Source organism: Plecotus auritus (genome assembly GCF_963455305.1).
Source record: "Plecotus auritus genome assembly, chromosome: 2".
Taxonomy (NCBI): domain Eukaryota; kingdom Metazoa; phylum Chordata; class Mammalia; order Chiroptera; family Vespertilionidae; genus Plecotus; species Plecotus auritus.
Window position 1 is genome coordinate 229,975,524 of NC_137771.1, and position 18,374 is coordinate 229,993,897.

The 18,374-nt window shown below is 55.2% G+C and overlaps 1 pseudogene across 1 annotated transcript in view; it reads left to right on the plus strand.

Moving 5' to 3' along the window:
- The window catches only part of LOC308241354 (kinesin-like protein KIF7), a 20,707-nt pseudogene extending 2,333 nt beyond the window's left edge, over window positions 1-18,374 (plus strand). The window contains exon 4 of the transcript in view: window positions 14,969-18,374. The product of the transcript in view is annotated as a kinesin-like protein KIF7 (transcript). The remainder of the gene's footprint in view (window positions 1-14,968) is intronic.

The window sequence follows — 18,374 nt, forward strand, 5'->3', positions numbered from 1 at the left end:
CAATAGAAACAGATCAAGAGACGGCGGGAATACAAATGACAGCATCAGTAGGCAAGGCGATCAGACTGCTGTTGTAACTATAGCAACGCACGAATTAGTGCACAGGTGGGGTCCCGCCGGCCCGCCCTGATCGGGGCCAATCGGGGCCCATCAGGGCCCATCGGGGCCAGCTGGCTGGGGGGAGGGGACACGAGAGGTTGGCTGCCGGCCCCACCCCCATCGGGCTGGTTGGCCAGCCGCAGTGCACATCATAGCAACCGGTCATTCCGGTCGTTCCGGTCATTCCGGTCACTTGGCTTTTATATAGAGAGATATCTGAGAAGGCAGAAGAACATTAAATATTTTAAGTAGAGGTATAAGCTATATCAAAAAGACCTAAATCCAATTTCTAGGGGGGGGGGGAAGATACAATATTTTAAATGAAAATTTCACCAGTTGGATGGAATGAACAGGAGATTGGACACTGTAGAGGAAAGGATTCGTTCGTGTGAAGACACAGTGACGAGCACGATCCAAAACACAATGGAACCAACGACGGGAAAGGGAAGGACTGAGATCAGCAGCGGGGACAACCCCGTCAGCCTAGCGCAGAGAAGGGAGACGGCGGACGTGTTGGGAGTCGGAATGCCCGAACGACCTTTACCCTTGATGGGAACCACAGACAGCTACAGCCAGGAAACCCCACGACCCTCAAGGACATAAAAGCATCTTACTGCACACGCAAACACGTTCAGAGGGGCTGACTGACAGCCATAAAGTGTCCAAGACAAGCTGACGAGGCCCCAAGTCATATTCCAAAGGAGTCACTCAGAACTCTTATGGGGCAATCGGGTGAAGTAAGAAACCTCTGTCTAACCCAGGCGTCCTCAAACTGCGGCCCGCGGGCCACATGCGGCCCGCCGAGGACATTGATTCAGCCCGCTGGGTGCCGCTGCCTGTCCTGCTTAGCAGCCGACGTGTCCCGGGCCCGCAGTGCACATAGGAATTTGTTCATAGTTTTTTTTTTTTTTAACTATAGTCCGGCCTTCTTACGGTCTGAGGGACAGGGAACTGGCCCCTGTTTAAAAAGTTTGAGGACCACCCTAACCAGTTTGGCTCAGTGGATAGAGCGTCGGCCTGCAGACTGAAGGGTCCCAGGTTCGATTCTGGTCAAGGGCATGTACCTTGGTTGCGGGCACATCCCCAGTAGGAGGTGTGCAAGAGGCAGCTGATCGATGTTTCTCTCTCATCGATGTTTCTAACTCTCTATCCCTCTCCCTTCCTCTCTGTAAAAAATCAATAAAATATATTAAAAAAAAAAAGTTTGAGGACCCCTGGACTCTAACAGATCAAAAAACAGAAGAGGAGCTCGCTGCTGTGGCTCAGTGGATAGAGTGTCGGCCTGCAGACTGAAGGGTCCCGGGTTCGATTCCCGGCCAAGGGTACGTGCTCTAGTTGCGGGCTCCATCCCCAGTGGGGGGCGTGCAGGAGGCAGCCGATCGATGATTCCCTCTCATCATGGATGTTTCTATCTCTCTCTCCCTCTCCCTTCTTCTCTGAAATCAATAAAAATAGATTTAAAAAACACACAGAAGGGGTGATATCAGGAAGGAGCAACTAGAAGGGTCAAAGAGAAAGCATTCACCTGACCAGCGTGTGGAACGAAGTAGAAGTGGAATTCACTGCCACGGGGAAGCGGACGCCTCACCGGCAGGGATGGTAACAGCATCGCGTTCCTCGCCCACGTCCATGCTTCAGGGCGTCCCTTCCCGTTGCCCCTGGGAAGGTTCATGGTCCCAGAGTTTCTGGACTCAGGACGTCCTCTCTCCGCACTGCTCACACGCGCCGTCTCACACCCAATGCAAACGCCCGGCCGTGTACGCGTCAGTCTCCGTGAAGGGTGCCGACCGCCTTCTTCCAGGCTGCCTGTGCTCACCTCGATTCCTCTGCTTCCTCAAAACCGGTCTCCACATCCTGCACGTTTACCTCTGACGTATCCTCAACTCCCCTTCTTTTCTCCCCTTCTCTCTATCCGCACGGCTTCAGGCCTTCATCGTGTCTTTTATTTTGATTAAATAGAACCCTTTTCTTGACGGAAAGCATGCCTGCAGGACAATGTACAAGTCACGTTTACAACGTAAAGCATTGAACAGACGGACAACACCTGTTGAACCACGTCTAGATCTGTGGCTAGACCTGTTTCCTTACCCCGATGACTCCCTGGCGCACCCCTCAATAATGACCCCGGTCCCCAAAAGACAACCACTCTCTATACAGGAACCTAACGCCACACGTCAGTTGGCCTGACGTTTGAACGTCATGTACGTGGAATCATACGGTGAAGAGTCTTCTCTCTGGTCTCTCTAGCTCTGAATTATTTTTGAAAACTTCATCCCTGTTATTAATCACTTGTTGGAATTATAACATTCAACGTAGGGTTGGGTCTCTGTTAGAAACAGAAGCATGAGAAAGATACGGGTAAATAGGAGGGAGGAAATAGCACCTTACATTTCAGGACGTAGACCAGGGGTGGGCAAACTTTTTGACTCGAGGGCCACAATGGGTTCTTAAACTGGACCGGAGGGCCGGAACAAAAGCACGGATGGAGTGTTTGTGTGAACTAATATAAATTCAAAGTAAACATCAGTACATAAAAGGGTACGGTCTTTTTTTTTTAATTTCAATAGTTTTATTCATTTTAAACATTTTAACAAGAAGAATGTAAACACTAATTATTATAATTTGAAACTTCAAAAAATGGAGGAATCATAGCACAATAACATACCTTATATTGAAGATGGCAAAGGCAAAATAAAATTGCCTAACAAAGGAAAGGTACAAAAGCCTTTCAAATTAAACTTAAATATAATAAAATAATTTAAAACTAAAACAAATAGAAAAGAACAAAATGTGTAAACAGTAAATTAAACATTTTCTTTAGTGCAACTTCCAAATTATGCCCGGGATGTAGATGTAGATGGCAATGTAGACTGGGTTGAAAGGTTTTTGGTCTTTAAAACATCAACTTCAGTGGGAACAGTGTTGTTGGTCTCCTTTTTAGCTAATGCTCTGATCCTGTGCTCTCCAGGGGCGTGTCTCCCTACATCACCACGATAACGTGTCTACGCATTCCCAGGGTGATGTCGGGGGACGCGTCCGCGGGCATTCCAAGGAGCCTCTGGAAGATGGAGAGGTTGTTCCTTCTACTGAATGGGGATATAAATCCGCCCACTCAGAAGAAGGAGCTGCGGCCGTGTTTCCCGACGTTGCCATGTTAACACTGCTGCTGGTGAAGGAGCGGAGGGGAGAGCAAGAGAACCCTCCGCTCTTTCGGCTCCGCGGGCCGGATAGAACAGCCGAACGGGCCGGATCCGGCCCGCGGGCCGTAGTTTGCCCACGGCTGGCGTAGACTCACCTTTTATGATCGTTTTATTCTCAGGATGGAGTTGTTCACTCACGAGTCGATATTAATTTCCCAGCTCCAAATATACCTTCCACTGTGCTAAAATTTTAAGAAACGTAAGCTTTCATTTTATATTCAAAATGATTAACATTATAAAGGTAATTTTTAAAATGCAAACTGTGTATTAAGACATTTGAACAATTTTATACCCTATAAACAAGACCAGGGCAGCCATTACTTAGGAGCAATTTGTTGTCGAAATGTGAACGTCGAGGTTCTTCGTACAAGGACAGCGCTGCCCAGTGGAAGGACGGCTTAAGGGGCAGCCACCGGTGAACTCTGCCGTGGCAGGCGTTGCTGCAGAGCCAGCCGCTGCGGGTGGTAGCCGCTCAGAGGAACCACAGGCATTCGTTGTCTCGCAGCTGCGCTAGGTCAGGCGCTGGGGGGCAGGGGCTGGAGGTCCCGGCTGGGGTCACTCCTAGGTTCTCGTCCACCGTGGTCCGGGGCCGCGGCCACCCACGGGCCCTGGGGCTCGGGATTTTCCGAGGTGACTCACCCACCCACGGCTCTTTGCTGGCAGAGGCCGCGTCCTCATGACGGCGGTGCTTCCGCCAAAGGGAGTCGCCCGAGAGGGCCAGGCCGACGCCACATGGTCCTTGTGCTCTGGCCTCAGGAGCCACGCGTGGTCCTTGGGCAACATCCTCGGTGACTCAACGGCATCTGGTCCGAGTGGGAGGGGTCGGAGCAGGAGCCTGAGCCGGGGGCACCGGGGGCTGTCGGGGGGCTGGTGACCAGGACCCTAATTGCAACCGGACGCTCAGCAAGTGCTCCCTGAGGACATTGCCAGTTTAAAGAATTATATGAGCCTGGCCAGCTGCTCACCTGGTTAGAGCATCGTCCTCATAAGCCAAGGTTGCAGGTCCGATCCCAGGTCAGGACACAGACAAGGCCAACCAACGATGCACAAATAAGTGGAACAACAAACTGGTGTTTCTGTTTCTCTCTCTCTCTCTCTCTCTCTCTCTCTCCTCTCTCTCTCTCTCTCTCTCCCTTTCCCTCTCCCTCTCCCTCTCTCTCTCCTTCCTTCCCCCTCTCTCTCCCTCCCTCTCTCTCTCTCTCTCTCCCTCTCTCTGTCTCCCTCTCTCTCTGTCTCCCTCTCCCTCTCTCTGTCTCCCTCTCCCTCTCTCTCTCTCTCTCTCAAATCCATAAAATAAAAAAGAATTGATGCTTTAAAAAATATATAAATAAATAATCATGTTAAATTCAATAAGCATTTTCTAAATTTTTATCTGTATGTATTTCTAATACATATACTTTTATTTGCTCTTACCTTCATTTGTAGAAGGATAGCATGCTGAAGATAACCTCTTGGCTTTTAGTATTTTCCACTCGACATTATATTTACGGGACGTATCCTGTCGTGGGTGTGGCAGTACGTTATCAGTAAGAAGCTGTGTGCCACCGGACGGTGTGACTGCACGGCAGTTCTCTCACCCCCTGTCCCACTGACGGGCACCCCGGCCCTCCCAGGCGTGGGCCATGGCGAACGTTCTGCTGGGGACCTGCTGACACGGCATTCGCACGCTGCCCGTCACACGTGGGCCGGCTTCCTCTTGGACATATTCCCGAGAGCAGGATGGCCAGGCCACCTGGCCTGTGAGTATGTAGCTCGAAGAGATAATGCCACTCTGCTTTCCAGGGTGAAAACATCTATGCATCTTCCCACGAGGACCAGAAAGAACATTCCACAGGTGGTCACGACTTTTTTTTTCATTAAAAACTACTGCTACCCCACGTGGCCAGTGTGGCTCAGGGGCTGAGCATTGACCTAGGAACCAGAGATGATGGTTCGATTCCAGTCAGGGCACATGCCCAGGTTGTGGGCTCGATCCACAGTGTTCCCTTGACTGAAATCGAACCCGGGACCCTTCAGTCCACAGGTTGACACTCTATCCACTGAGCAAAACTGGCCAGGGCTGCAGGTATTTTTTTTTAATTATTTATTCAAAATTATTCAAGAGAAAAGCAGCCAAAAACAAAGGAGCCATATCTGTATATATATCATAGCCCAGCAACCGACCGGCGGACAACCAGAACGACCGCCCGACCCGTCGCTATGACGCCCACGGACCACCGGGGGCAGACGCTCAACACACGAGCTGCCCCCTGGTGGTCAGTGCGCTCCCACAGGGGGAGTGCTGCTGGGCTGACCCGGGGGAGCAGTGCTCACAGCAGGCCGATCCCCACAGGCCATGCCCCCCACCCGCCACCAGGGCACGCATCCGGGCACCAGGCCTCTAGTTTAAGAATGAAAACCAACAAAAGGAGGAGGAGTCAGGATGAAATCCTGGAGAATTCGTTAAACTGGCGTGATTGAAAGGAATCACGTCCCAGAGGAAATCTCAGAGGATCCGTTCTTCCCCGCCAGTGATAACGCCAAGGAAATCCGAACACAAACAGGCGAGAAAGGATTGCACCATCGGCCACAGTGTCCAGAGCGATGACTGATTCGAGCGAGGTGTGCGACAGGCACAATCACGCAGGCTCGGCCTCCGGGACTTGGAAGTGAGGGGCAGGCACGTGCCAGGCTGCACCCAGATTCCAGCTCCTCCTGGGACACGTCTCCTCCGCCTTCCCCGGCTCATTCGGGCGGAAGCAGGACGCCTGCCATCCCTCACGAGTCCCGGGCCACCCCGCCTCCTTGTCCCCGTCTCTTCACGCCCCGGGCTTCTGGGATTGGGTTGTAAATACCTCCTACATCACGCCGACAGGGTGTCCCCCCGTCTGAGTACCACGCAGGGGCACCTTACGCGCACACAGTGGGACTAACATCGCTGGACACCTCCGCAGACAGGCGCTCTTGTTTCTAATCGTCACTGTTGAGAGGATCAGAGGTGTCCCTCTCTTGTCCCCCATTGCAGACAGGCGCTCTCCGTGCCACGTCCTTGTTCTGGTGACCATCCCCTGAAGGAGCTGGGATTCTCCTTTTGCCGTGGAGGGACCTTCCCCCGAAGCACCAGACCTGTGGCATCAAGCGGGTCTGAGCCTCGTCCGACTCCAAAGTCTGCCTTTCCTTCTGCGTCACGTTCTAAGTCCTTTAGGCCCAAGTCCTTGGGGAAGGATGATACTTTCTTCCCGCATGCGTTACAGGCAGCATAGGATGAACGAGGCGTTAAAGACGTGAACCCCAGGAAAACGGGCAGAAGAGGAAAGGGTCTCTGATCGTCACGTCCTCCGGGAAACCCCAGCAACTCGGACTATTGTCCCCGTTGCGCTTTAAAAACAACCTTCACTGCCAAAACCGGTTTGGCTCAGTGGATAGAGCATTGGCCTGCGGACTGAAGGGTCCCGGGTTCGATTCCGGTCAAGGGCATGTACCTTGGTTGCGGGCACATCCCCAGTGGGGGGCGTGCAGGAGGCAGCTGATCGATGTTTCTCTCATCGATGTTTCTGGCTCTCTATCCCTCTCCCTTCCTCTCTGTAAAAATCAATAAAAATATATTTAAAAAAAAAAAACAACCTTCACTGGGATTTGCGGAGGTGCGATCCTAGTGTGCGCACAGCCTCAGCCACAGCCCCAAGGGGTGTCCCCACTTGCCGCATTGTTGACGTGAGGATCTGTTAGCACAGCTTTCAGGGTTAACCGTTCACATGAGAAGCATCCAGTAACCTCCTCAATAAAGGCAGAACTTAAATGACGTGAAGTCAAACGGCCATTCCTGATACAAAGCAAAATAGACCAATCCTTCTATTTCACCGCCTCAAATTCAACGGTAAAACTTTCCACTCCGCATTCCGATTTCCCAAACAAAACTTAAGTGCTGTCACCGCTGTAACTCCATGTTCCGGAAGGAAAAGCCAATGCCATCAAATAAGGAAAATAAATAAGGAGTCTATGTCTCGGGAATGACCAGATGCATAATTCTCATTATTTCAAGATCACATGATTGCAGGACAAGATTAAATAAAATGGCTGGTTAAAATGCCATTTATAAAAATGAATAGTTTTCCTATATATACAAATCATAATAACAGAGAAAATAAATCTTACAATAGCAAAAAAAACAACAACAAATAATGAGGTATCATCTTGACAGTGAATAGACAGAACAAATAGGAAGAAAATGTTACAGTTTACTGAGGAGACATAAAAGAAAAGTTGAGTGTTTCTACATAGAAGAGCTAAAAGCTCTAAAAGGATCAATTCAACCTTCAAAAAAATAAATTTTAAAAGGACCAAGACCTTGGGAGATATGTGACTAACCAATATTAAGTTTATCTGGAAGCTTCCATCTACTGGACTATCCGGGGGGGATCTGGAGAGAATATAACTAGAAAAGACGTCTTTTGTCAAATATGAAAACAAAACTACAAGAAGTGAAACATGTGTGGCGGGACCTGCGTGTTCGTCGTCCATCGTTGCGCAACAAACTTCCCCAAACTCGTCGGCCTGAACAGCTCAGGGTGTTCATCTCCGGTTGCTGTGAGTCAGGGCCCTGGACGTGGGGGTTCAGCCGGGTCTCCTGACTCTGGGGGTCTGACCAGGACACGAAGCATCAAGCATCGTACCGGCCACCCTCGGGTCTCACCCAGGGCAGGGCCCGCCTCCAAGCTGGCTCCTTGGCTGGTGGAAGGAGGTGGTCTCGCTGGTGGGCGACTCGGGATCTACAACATCACCGGCCCGGGTGTCCCCCACAGGGCGGCTCCCCCATGGGAGCAGGAAGGATGAGCAGCCCCAGGGGTTGTAGTAACTGCTCACAGACGTCCCATCACGCTCGCAGCGTCCGGTTCATCACGAGCGTCACCAGGTCCGGCCGCCCCTGGGGGAGGGGATTGCACCTGGGCCTGAATTGTACTGGGGTCCCTGGGGCCGCCCTAACCATCTTCCTGCCACGGCCACACCAACGGAAGGACATGAGGAGACTACAGACAAACCCAAGCCCTGGGAAGGTCGGGGACAGTGAAGATGGCGTCCCACACGAATGACGAGGAGCTGTGCTGCTCCCTGTGTCCTCGCCAGACCAGGCTTCACCGATGGCCCCACAACAACCAGCTGGGCAGCTGGACCTGCTGGCTCCTTCCTCTCACCCGGCTGATTCCCAGGGTCACTAAGGCAGGCGTCAAAAGAGCAATGTGAACGAGGGACGGACCTGGGTTTCTCAGCTGCTCTCTCCGCGTGAGAAAGGCATTTCTCATTTCTCAGCCCGACGTGAAATCCAGGCGCCCCGGAAAGGGTGATGTTATCTGCCTGTACAAGCTCAGACACAGCCACAGGAATGAAACATTGGAAAAGAACATTGGCTACACATACGACAAGGAGCCTACTTCCTTCATGTAAAAATAGTACTTCTAAATAAGGAAAAAATTAACCCAACAGAAAAATCAACTAAGCATATGTAAGTATCCAAGATATATGGGGAAAAGCCCACAATTTCCTCATAATGAAAGAAATATAATGTCATAGAGAAAAAGAGATAGCATTTTACCGATAAAATGGCAAAAAAAAATTAAAGTTTCACAACCTACAGTTGACAAGAGCAGAGAGAAAGGTAAATGCAGGCTGGCTTCTTGGAGAGCCATCTGGCAAACTCCTTCACAGTGGAACAGTATGAATAACCTTTGACCCAGCAACTGCACTGCTAATACTTCATCCTGGGAATTCATGAGAGCACACGTGATCACACACGCACACACACAATGACCATAGATGCGACCACACAATGATCGCACATGCACACTCACACACACAATGATCACACATGCACACACACACACAATGATCACACATGAGCACACACAATGATCACACATACACACACAATGATCACACATGCACACTCACACACAATGATCACATACACACACAATGATCACACATACACACACAATGATCACACATGCACACACACACATAATGATCACACACACACAATGACCATAGATGCGACCACACATGCACACACACAATGATCACACATGCACATACACACAATGATCACACATGAACACACACAATGATCACACATGCACACACTCACACACAATGATCACACATGCACATACACACAATGATCACACATGCACACACACCACTTGGGTTGCAACCAAGGTGCAGGTGCGGTCCAAGGGTGGCCTGCACCCCCCACCCCGACAAGCTTAAAGGGAAGGGGCTGATCACCTGCTCCCATCAACGAACCAACATCCTGCCAAGAAAGCATTCACCAGCTGGAGCCCCAGCAGGAAGCTGACGGCCCGCAAACGGGGTGATCTGAGCCGAGTGTGGTAAACAGGCCCGTTAGGAAGGCACAGCCTGAGGTGGGGACACTACCCAGGAGGGTGCAGCCGCCCAGGGCCCGCAGGGTGAGGGGGGGCGCTATCGGAGAGGGGGGCCGTATCAGAGAGAGTCCGCGGAGGACGCCTCTGCAGGAGGGAGGGCGCCTGGGGTGAGGCCAGCCTCTCCTTAGGCCTCCTCCCAGCTCCCTGCAGCCGCTCCCAGGGCTGAAACCAACAGAAGCTGCACCAGGAAGGGAGGCAGGGAGGGATGTCACCAGGGCGGACCCACCTCAGACCCAGGGCAGGGGGGCGGGGCGCGGCCGTCCTGGGCAGGGCGTCTTCTAATCCCCACAGAGGCCCGTGCGTGCGTGCGGTGGGCGCCACCTTAGTGTCCCTGGCTTATAATCGCCAGAAGCAGGAATAAAGTAACGAGTCACTGGATGATGCACCTGGTGTCTGAACGCTGCTTAGCGCGTGGGGGCCGACCTGCAAGGAGCCTTGAGAGCAGCCAGGGGGAACGCGTGCTCCACCTTTAAGTTTCCTCCCCGCGGTTGTGCATTTCCCTCTCTAGTACAGGGGTCCTCAAACGACGGCCCGCGGGCCACAGGCGGCCGCCGAGGACACTGATCCGGCCCGCCGGGGGCCGCTGCCTGTCCTGCTTAGCAGCCGACGCGTCCCGGGCCCGCAGTGCGCATAGGAATTGGTTCATAGTTGTTTTTTTTAACTGTAGTCCGGCCCTCCAGCGGTCTGAGGGACAGGGAACTGGCCCCCTGTGTAAAAAGTGTGAGGACCCCTGCTCTAGTATCTCCCCACTCATACGTTCACCTCCTGAAGCCAAAACATCTACGCGGGTCCGAGAGGATGGCGACAAGGCAGGAAGAAGAAGGAACCACGAGAGAAAGGAGGCGAGGGCGAGGCGTTTCCCGTACTAAACTGGTCCGTCCATAACCCCGGAGGTGGGTGTGGAAAAAATCACCCCCTGTGAAACACCGTTCAGTGTTTAATAAAATAGGCCCTTTGCAGCGGAGAAAGGCAGTCTCTGAAGAAGCAGGATGCCGAAACCGGTGTGGCTCAGTGGATAGAGCGTCGGCCTGCAGACTGAAGGGTTCCGGGTTCGATTCCGGTCAAGGGCATGGACCTTGGTGGCGGGCACATTCCCAGTGGGAGGTGTGCAGAAGGCAGCTGATCGGTGTTTCTCTCTCATCGATGTTTCTAACTCTCTATCCCTCTCCCTTCCTCTCTGTAAAAAATCAATAAAATATATTTTTAAAAAAATTTACTCCTCATTAGTCTGTTTAAAACCAAGTTCTGTTTTGTTTCTTTTTTTAAAATATATTTTTATTGATTTCAGAGAGGCAGGGAGAGGGAGAGAGAGAGAAACATCAATGATGAGAGAGAATCATGGATCAGCTGCCTCCTGCACGCCCCCGACTAGGGATGGAGCCCACACCCCGGGCCTGTGCCCTGACCGGGAGCCGAACCTCAGACCCTTCAGTCCACAGGCAGACGCTCTACCCACTGAGCCAAACTAGTTAGGGCCCAAGTTCTGATTTCTTAGCTTTGTTCCCCGTTAAACAAAGAATCAGTTTATAGGACAAATTTGAAAGCTTAGAACTATTGGTGTTAAAACATGAAAATGAACCAACAGCTTCGTTCTGAAACTCTCCACATGTCGCCTTGTCACCAGAGGCGAGACAGATCGGAATGAATCGGCTCGAGCGCCTGGACGGAACCCCAGTTCCTAGAACCTGGGGCGGGACCCGGGCTGTGTGCCTTGCCGACTCCCACCCACAGGAGGAGAGCCGGGCGGTCATTTCTGTGTCTCGTCTGTGACTAAACACAACACCGGAACTTGCTCAGGGAGGGTCAGCCAATCTTCTTGGAAGAAGAAATGAAATCACCCAAAAAAAAGCGCTTTGGGGACTATGAGGAAGTAGGCCCTGCCTGCAGGTCTGCCTCTGACAGAGAAGCAACTGGACATAGGAAACGTTAACAGCGAGCTCAGTGTGCGCACGCAAGTTACACGGAATGCAAGTTACACGGAATGCAAGTTACACGGAATGCAAGTTACACGGAATCTGCCGACTACCCAGATTAAAGTTCATGTGACCAAAAGACAAAACATCTATTGGGGGAAAAAAATCATGTAACAATAGGTATTCTACTTTTTAAAATTTTATTTTTTAATCCTCACCCGAGGATATTTTTCCATGGATTTTAGAGAGAGCGGGAGAGAGGGGGAAAGACAGAGAGAAACATCGATGTGAGTGAGACACATCGATTGGCTGCCTCCTGCCGAGCCCCGACCAGAGCCTGGGCCGGGGAGGAGCCTGCAGCCGAGGTACGTGCCTTTGACCGGAATCGAACCCGGGACCCTTTGGTCTGCAGGCCGGCGCTCTATCCACGGAGCCACACCGGCCAGGGCTGCACAATGTATTTTTCAGAAGAGGACATGAAGAGTGAAGAACAATCATCTTAATGATGTAAAGTGTGTCAGCATAATTATTTTTAGAGAAAAATGTCCTCATCGTAATAGACTAGAGGCCCAGCACAAGAAATTCGTTCCCGGGCAGAGTCCCTAGGCCTGGCCTGCGACTAGGGCTGATCATCCCCTAACCACTCCCCTGCCAGCCTGATTGATGCCTAACTGCTCCCCTGCCAGCCTGATTGCCCCTAACTGCCCTCCCCTGCAGGCCTGGTCACCCCTAACTGCCCTCCCTTGCAAGCCTGGTCCCCCCCAACTGCCCTCCCCTGCAGGTCTGGTCCCTCCCAACTGCCCTCCCCTGCTGGCCATCTTGTGGCGGCCATCTTGTGTCCACATGGGGCAGGATCTTTGACCACATGGGGGTAGGATCTTTGACCACATAGGGGCAGCCATATTGTGTGTTGGAGTGACAGTCAATTTGCATATTACTCTTTTATTAGATAGGATAGAGGCCTGGTGCATGGGTGGGGGCCGGCTGGTTTGCCCTGAAGGGTGTCCTGGATCAGGGTGGGGGCTCCCTTGGGGCGTGGGGCGGCCTGGGCGAGGGGCCTGTGGTGGTTTGCAGGCTGGCCACGGCCCCTGGTGACCCAAATGGAGGCCAGGGCCGGCTGGAAGTATCTGGGATTTATTTATCTTCTATAATTGAAACTTTGTAGCCTTGAGTGGAGGCCAGTGCTGGCCAGCGGGGAGGGAAGCTTGGCTTCTCCATCGCCAGGACAACCCAAGCCTCCTGCTTGCTCCAGCTCCGTGGCCGCCACCATCTTGGTTGGGTTAATTTGCATACTCACTCTTGATTGGCTGGTGGGCATGGCTTGTGGGTGTAGCGGAGGTACGGGCAATTTGCATGTTTCTCTTTTTATTAGTGTAGATGGGGTGGGCAAACGTAGGCTTACAGTTGTTCATATGGAAAACAATACAATAATTAATAATAATACAGCCATAAACTCCGTGTCTCACGTACTCACACTGTGACCTTACCCTGTATTTATGTGGCGCGACCCTGATTCTAAGAGACGACCTTTGGCTGGTGGGAGCAAGACAGGCCGAGCGCCTTCATTACTGACAGGAAACGGAGGAAGCGGGAAGGCGGGATTAGGACGAGGCTCCTCCCTGTCAGTGACCGCTGTTCTGCAGTGAGAGCCCCCCCAACACACACACACACACGCACACACACACACACTCATGCACACACTTCCGCCTCCGAGGTGCCTGTGCGAGGGGTGTGGTGCCTGGGTGTGGATCCAGGACAGGAGTGACACGCCGAGCTATGCTCACCCCGAGGGGAAGTCCTTGTGGAGGACGGAGGCCTGTGGCTACGGACACGACCCCCAGCTCCGGCACCAGGAGGCAGGTCTGGGTCTTCAGAAGGAGAAGTTTACGACACCAAGCGCACGGAGCCGCCGAGGAGGACAAGTGCCAAGACCTCACTCACACAGGAACCTAAGGACCCAAATGAGCCAGAAACAGACTCAGCTGCAGAGAACAGCCCAACCCTGTCAGGGTGGGAAAGGGGAAGGGACTGAGCAAAATCATCATAAAACCTCACAGACCCCGACACCAGCATGTGACTACCAGACGGGGCGGTGGGAGAGGGGGGATGGATGGTGAGGGAAGGGGACAGGACTTGGGGTGGTGAACCCACAATACAACAGACAGATGATGTCTTACAGACTTGTACCCCTGAAACCTACATAATTTTCTTAAGCAATGTCACTCCAATAAATTCAACAAAAATTTATAAAGAAGGATGATTTTGTGCTACATCAGCCTCACTGGCACATAAACTAGAATCATCGCCCTTAATGATTGATTTTAATTCTTACTGAGCAATACCTGCTCCCAAGCAGGGGTGTGGCATCGCACCCCGTTCCCAGGGCCGCGCTGAGCTCTCCGGCAGCCTGCAGCCGCAGCTCCGTGCCCCCGGGGCGGGAATGAGGGGCAGGCCCGCCCCGTGGCTCATCTGCTGTAGGGAAAGGCATGGATGTTGTTGTCCTCTCGTTTTCCTTTGGTATTTCAATCAGGTTCTTTTTGAAAACATTGGCTTCTATTCAGAGCGCCCAGGTGGCGTAAGAAAGGTGATATTATAGGGACTATAATTTGCTCACTTTCTGCAGGTGAATGTTTGGATTATCTTTTGTCTGTGTCTTTCTCATGGAACACACAGTTTAGATGGGGAAACTTTTTCTTGACTTTCCTGCTTTCCGGAAAGTCTAAGGGTGGAGGGGGGGGCTTCTCACCTGCGGCAGCAATGGATTCTCAGAAGAAAGCTTGAACTGGGAGAAACACCTGATGATTCTTAATTGTTCGCTGGGGGGACTGAGAAGGGAAGGAGGGCCCGTGAGGCCGCCTGGCAGGAAGACAAGAACCCCTCTGGGCCCCCTGCCCTCTCCTACTTCCTCACCCACGATGCCCGGTCTCCCTCAGGCCGACTCCTGAGCCCACTGGCCGCGCGCCAAACCACAGGGATTCTGCAGCTGCGAGAGCTGATTCAGAGTCAGCAAACGTGGACTTTTACAAACTCCACGGCCACCACACCGACTCATGAGAGGAAGTCAGCCCGGCCGGCTGGGTGGCTCAGGGGTTGGGCGTCGGCCTAGGAACCAGGAGGTCCTGGACCCAGTCCCGTCAGGGCACAGGCCTGGGTTGCGGGCTCGATCTCCAGTGTGGGGTGTGCAGGAGGCAGCCGATCCATGGTTCTCTCTCATCATGGATGTTTCTCTCCTCTCCCTCTCCCTTCGTCTCTGAAATCAATAAAAATATATTTAAAACAAAAAAAAAGTGGGCTCGGAATCTGGCTGCAGGGTCCGGGGCTGCGCTGCCCCCTGCAGGGACCCCTGGGGCAGCCCGCGCTAACTGTGGGGCCGGGTCACCTGGGCTGGGACCGCAGCTTCGGCTTCCACGTGGTGCTGGACGAGGCCCCGGGCAGGAGGCTGTGTACCAGGCCTGCGTGCGGCCCCTGCTGGAGGCCTTCTTCGAGGGCTTCAATGCCACCGCCTTCGCCTCCGGCCAGACGGTCAGACGGGCTCCGGGAAGACCATGGGGGAGACCAGTGTGGCCTCCCTCCTCGAGGACCAGCAGGGCACCGTCCCGCGGGTCACGGCCGAGGCCTTCGAGCTCCTCGATGGGAACGCCCCGCTTGACTGTCTAGTGCACGTGTCCACCTGGAAGCGCACAAGGAGGCGTTCCGCGACCTGCGGGAGGTGGGCGCCGCCCGCCGGACCTCCCGCTGCGCGAGGACGAGCGTGGGAACGGGGTGCTGTGCGGGGGAAGGCGGTGGACGTGGAGGCCTGGACGAGGCGCTGAGCGTCCTGGAGATGGACAACGCGGCACACGGGGCCCACACCTCACCCGCCGGTCCAGCCGCTCGCACACGGTCCTCACTGTGACCCTGGAGCAGGGGGGCGCGCCCCCAGCCGCCTGCCCCGCCCCGCCACAGCCCAGCGGCTCCTCTCCACGTTCCACCTCGTGGACCTGGCAGGCTCTGAGCGGGTGCTCAAGACGGGCAGCACCGGCGGGCGCCCCAAGGAGGGCATCCAGATCAGCAGCAGCCTCCTGGCCCTGGGCAACGTCATCAGGCGACCCCCAGCGGCGCGGCAGCCACATCCCCTACTGGGACCCCAAGATCACCCGGACCCTCAAAGACTCGCTGGGCGGGAACGCCAACACGGGGATGATCGCCTGCGTCAGCCCCTCATCCTCCGACTTCGATGAGACCCTCCACACCCTCACCTACGCCGGCCGCGCCCAGAACATCCACCAACTGGCGGCCCGAGCCGGAGCGGGCGCCCGAGGAGGCGGCCAGGGCGAGGTGTCCCCCACGGCACCGCTCTGAGACACGCATCATCCACCGTGGCCTGCATGGCCCGGGCCCCACCGCTGCCACCGCCGTGGCCACCTGGGCGCCGAGTGCACACGCTACTGGCCCGCACTGACGCCGCCTACAGCCTCCTGCAGGCCGAGCCCGGGCTGCCCTGGGCCACTGCCCACAAGGTGTGCGACTGGCTGAGCGCCATCAAGGGCGAGCACAGCGCCCTGAGCTCCGCCTCCGGGCCAGACAGCGGCATCGAGAGCACCACTCAGGGACCCGGTGGCAGAAAGGACGACGAGGGGGCGCTGCTGGCCATGCAGAGCCAGGTGGCCTGCCTGGAGGAGGAGAACCGAGACTTCCTGGCCGCCCTGGAGGACGCCATGGAGCAATACAGACTGCAGAGCGACCGGCTGCGTGAGCAGCAGGAGGACATGGCAGGGCTGCGGCTGGAGCTGCGGCTGGAGCTGGTGCGGCCAGGCTGGGGGGCCCGGGGCTCCTGCAGGGCCTGCCTCCAGGGTCCTTTGTGCCCGGCCTCACACAGCCCCCCTGGCGGGTGCCCACTCCCACGTGCTGGGCATGGTGCCCCCGCGTGCCTTCAGGAGATGAAGTTGGCCCGGAGAACTGGGGAGAGGTGCCCCATGGCGGGGAGGACGAGGAGGACAAGGAGGAGGGGAGGGGGACAGGGAGGAGCCGCCCCGAGGACCCTGCCCCTGCGCAGAAACGGGATCAGCAAGTGCAACCAGAGGGTGGAGGCCCGCCCAGGGAGTCTCCCCGCCCCACCCCCCCAGCAGCAAGGGCCCAGAGCTTCGCCCTGAGGAGCTGGGTGCAGCCGTCCTGGAGCCCAGAGGTGAGCTCGGGGGGACAGTGGCCCAGGGGAGCAAGGCCCAGGCCCAGCAGAAGATCCGGGAACTGGCCATCAACATCTGCATGAAGGAGGGGCTCATCGGTGGCAGCGAGCTGGTCCTCACGGAGAAGGCAGCCCAGGCCCTGAACCGCCAGCACAGCCATCGCATCGGGAGCTGGAGCAGGAGGCCGCGCGGGTGCGGGACCTGGAGGGCAGGGAGCCCAGGCCCGGGCGAGCGGTCCCGGCTGCAGGAGTTCCGCAGGCGGGTGGCTGCGCCCAGAGCCAGGTGCAGGTGCTGAGGGAGAAGAAGCAGGCGACCGAGCAGCTGGCGTCGCTGTCGGCCCAGAGCGAGAAGCGGCTGCGGGAGCTGGAGCGGAACGTGCGCTCATGCGGCAGCAGCAGGGCCAGCTGCAGCGGCGGCTGCGGGAGGAGACGGAGAGGAGCAAGCGGCAGCCCCGGGTCAAGGAGCTGGAGCTGAGGCACGAGCAGCAACAGAAGATCCTGCGCATCAAGACGGAGGAGATCGCGCGTTCCAGAGGAAGTGGCGCAGCGGCAGCAGCGGCTCGGTGTTCACCCTGGAGCAGCAGCAGCAGATCGAGGAGCAGAAGAAGTGGCCGGACCAGGAGATGGAGAAGGTCCCGCAGCAGCGGCGGGCGCAGGAGGAGCGGGGGGAGGGGCTGCGCAAGCGGGCGGCCATCCTGGCCAAGAAGGAGCCCCTGGTGCAGGAGAAGAGGGGGCTGGCGGGCCCTGACCGAGGACGGCGTGCGCGTGTCCAGCCGCTGGAGCCCCTGGAGAGGGAGCTGTCGGAGAAGAGCGGGCAGCTGTGCCGGGGCAGTGCCCAGAGCCGGCAGCAGATCCGCGGGGAGGTCGACGCCTGTGCCAGGAGAAGGACTCGCTGAAGCAGCGCCTGGAGATCGACGGCAAGCTGCGGCAGGGCAGCCTGCTCCCGCCCGAGGAGGAGCGGACGCTGTTCCAGCTGGACGAGGCCATGGAGGCCCTGGATGCGGCCATCGAGTACAGAACGAGGCCATCGCCTCCTGGCGGCGGGTGCTGCGGGCCTCAGCCTCAGCCTCGCTGCTGTCGCAGTGCGAGATGAACCTGTAATTAATGAAAGATCACGTAAGCCTAGTCAGAGCTTTCTAGAATGAACTACAATATCTTTTTAAAACCAGTAACACTTCCTGCACTGCTGAGTCCCATCTTATCAGAAGGGGAGGTGATCTTGTCAGTCCCTCCTCCAGCACAGCCTCCCCCGGGAACCAGCCCTGTCCACAGACAGACAGACAGACGGACGGACGGGCGCTCCTGCCTTCTGTCCCCACAGGGCACGTGCATGGGGGGGAGGAACCGTCGCTCACCTGTGGGTCGTTATCTGTAAGTGTGGAATGAGGGAAAGCACAGGCATGTGGGAGTCAAGTCAGCTTTGAACTTCAGAGTAACTAATTGCTGGTTGGGTGATCATAGATGAGCAAATAAACACAAACTTCAGCAAGACTCGCATAATTGTTCTGGTGTTATTGTATCTACGTGTGTGTGTGCAACTAGAGGCCCGGTGCACGGATTTGCGCACTGGTGGGGGCGT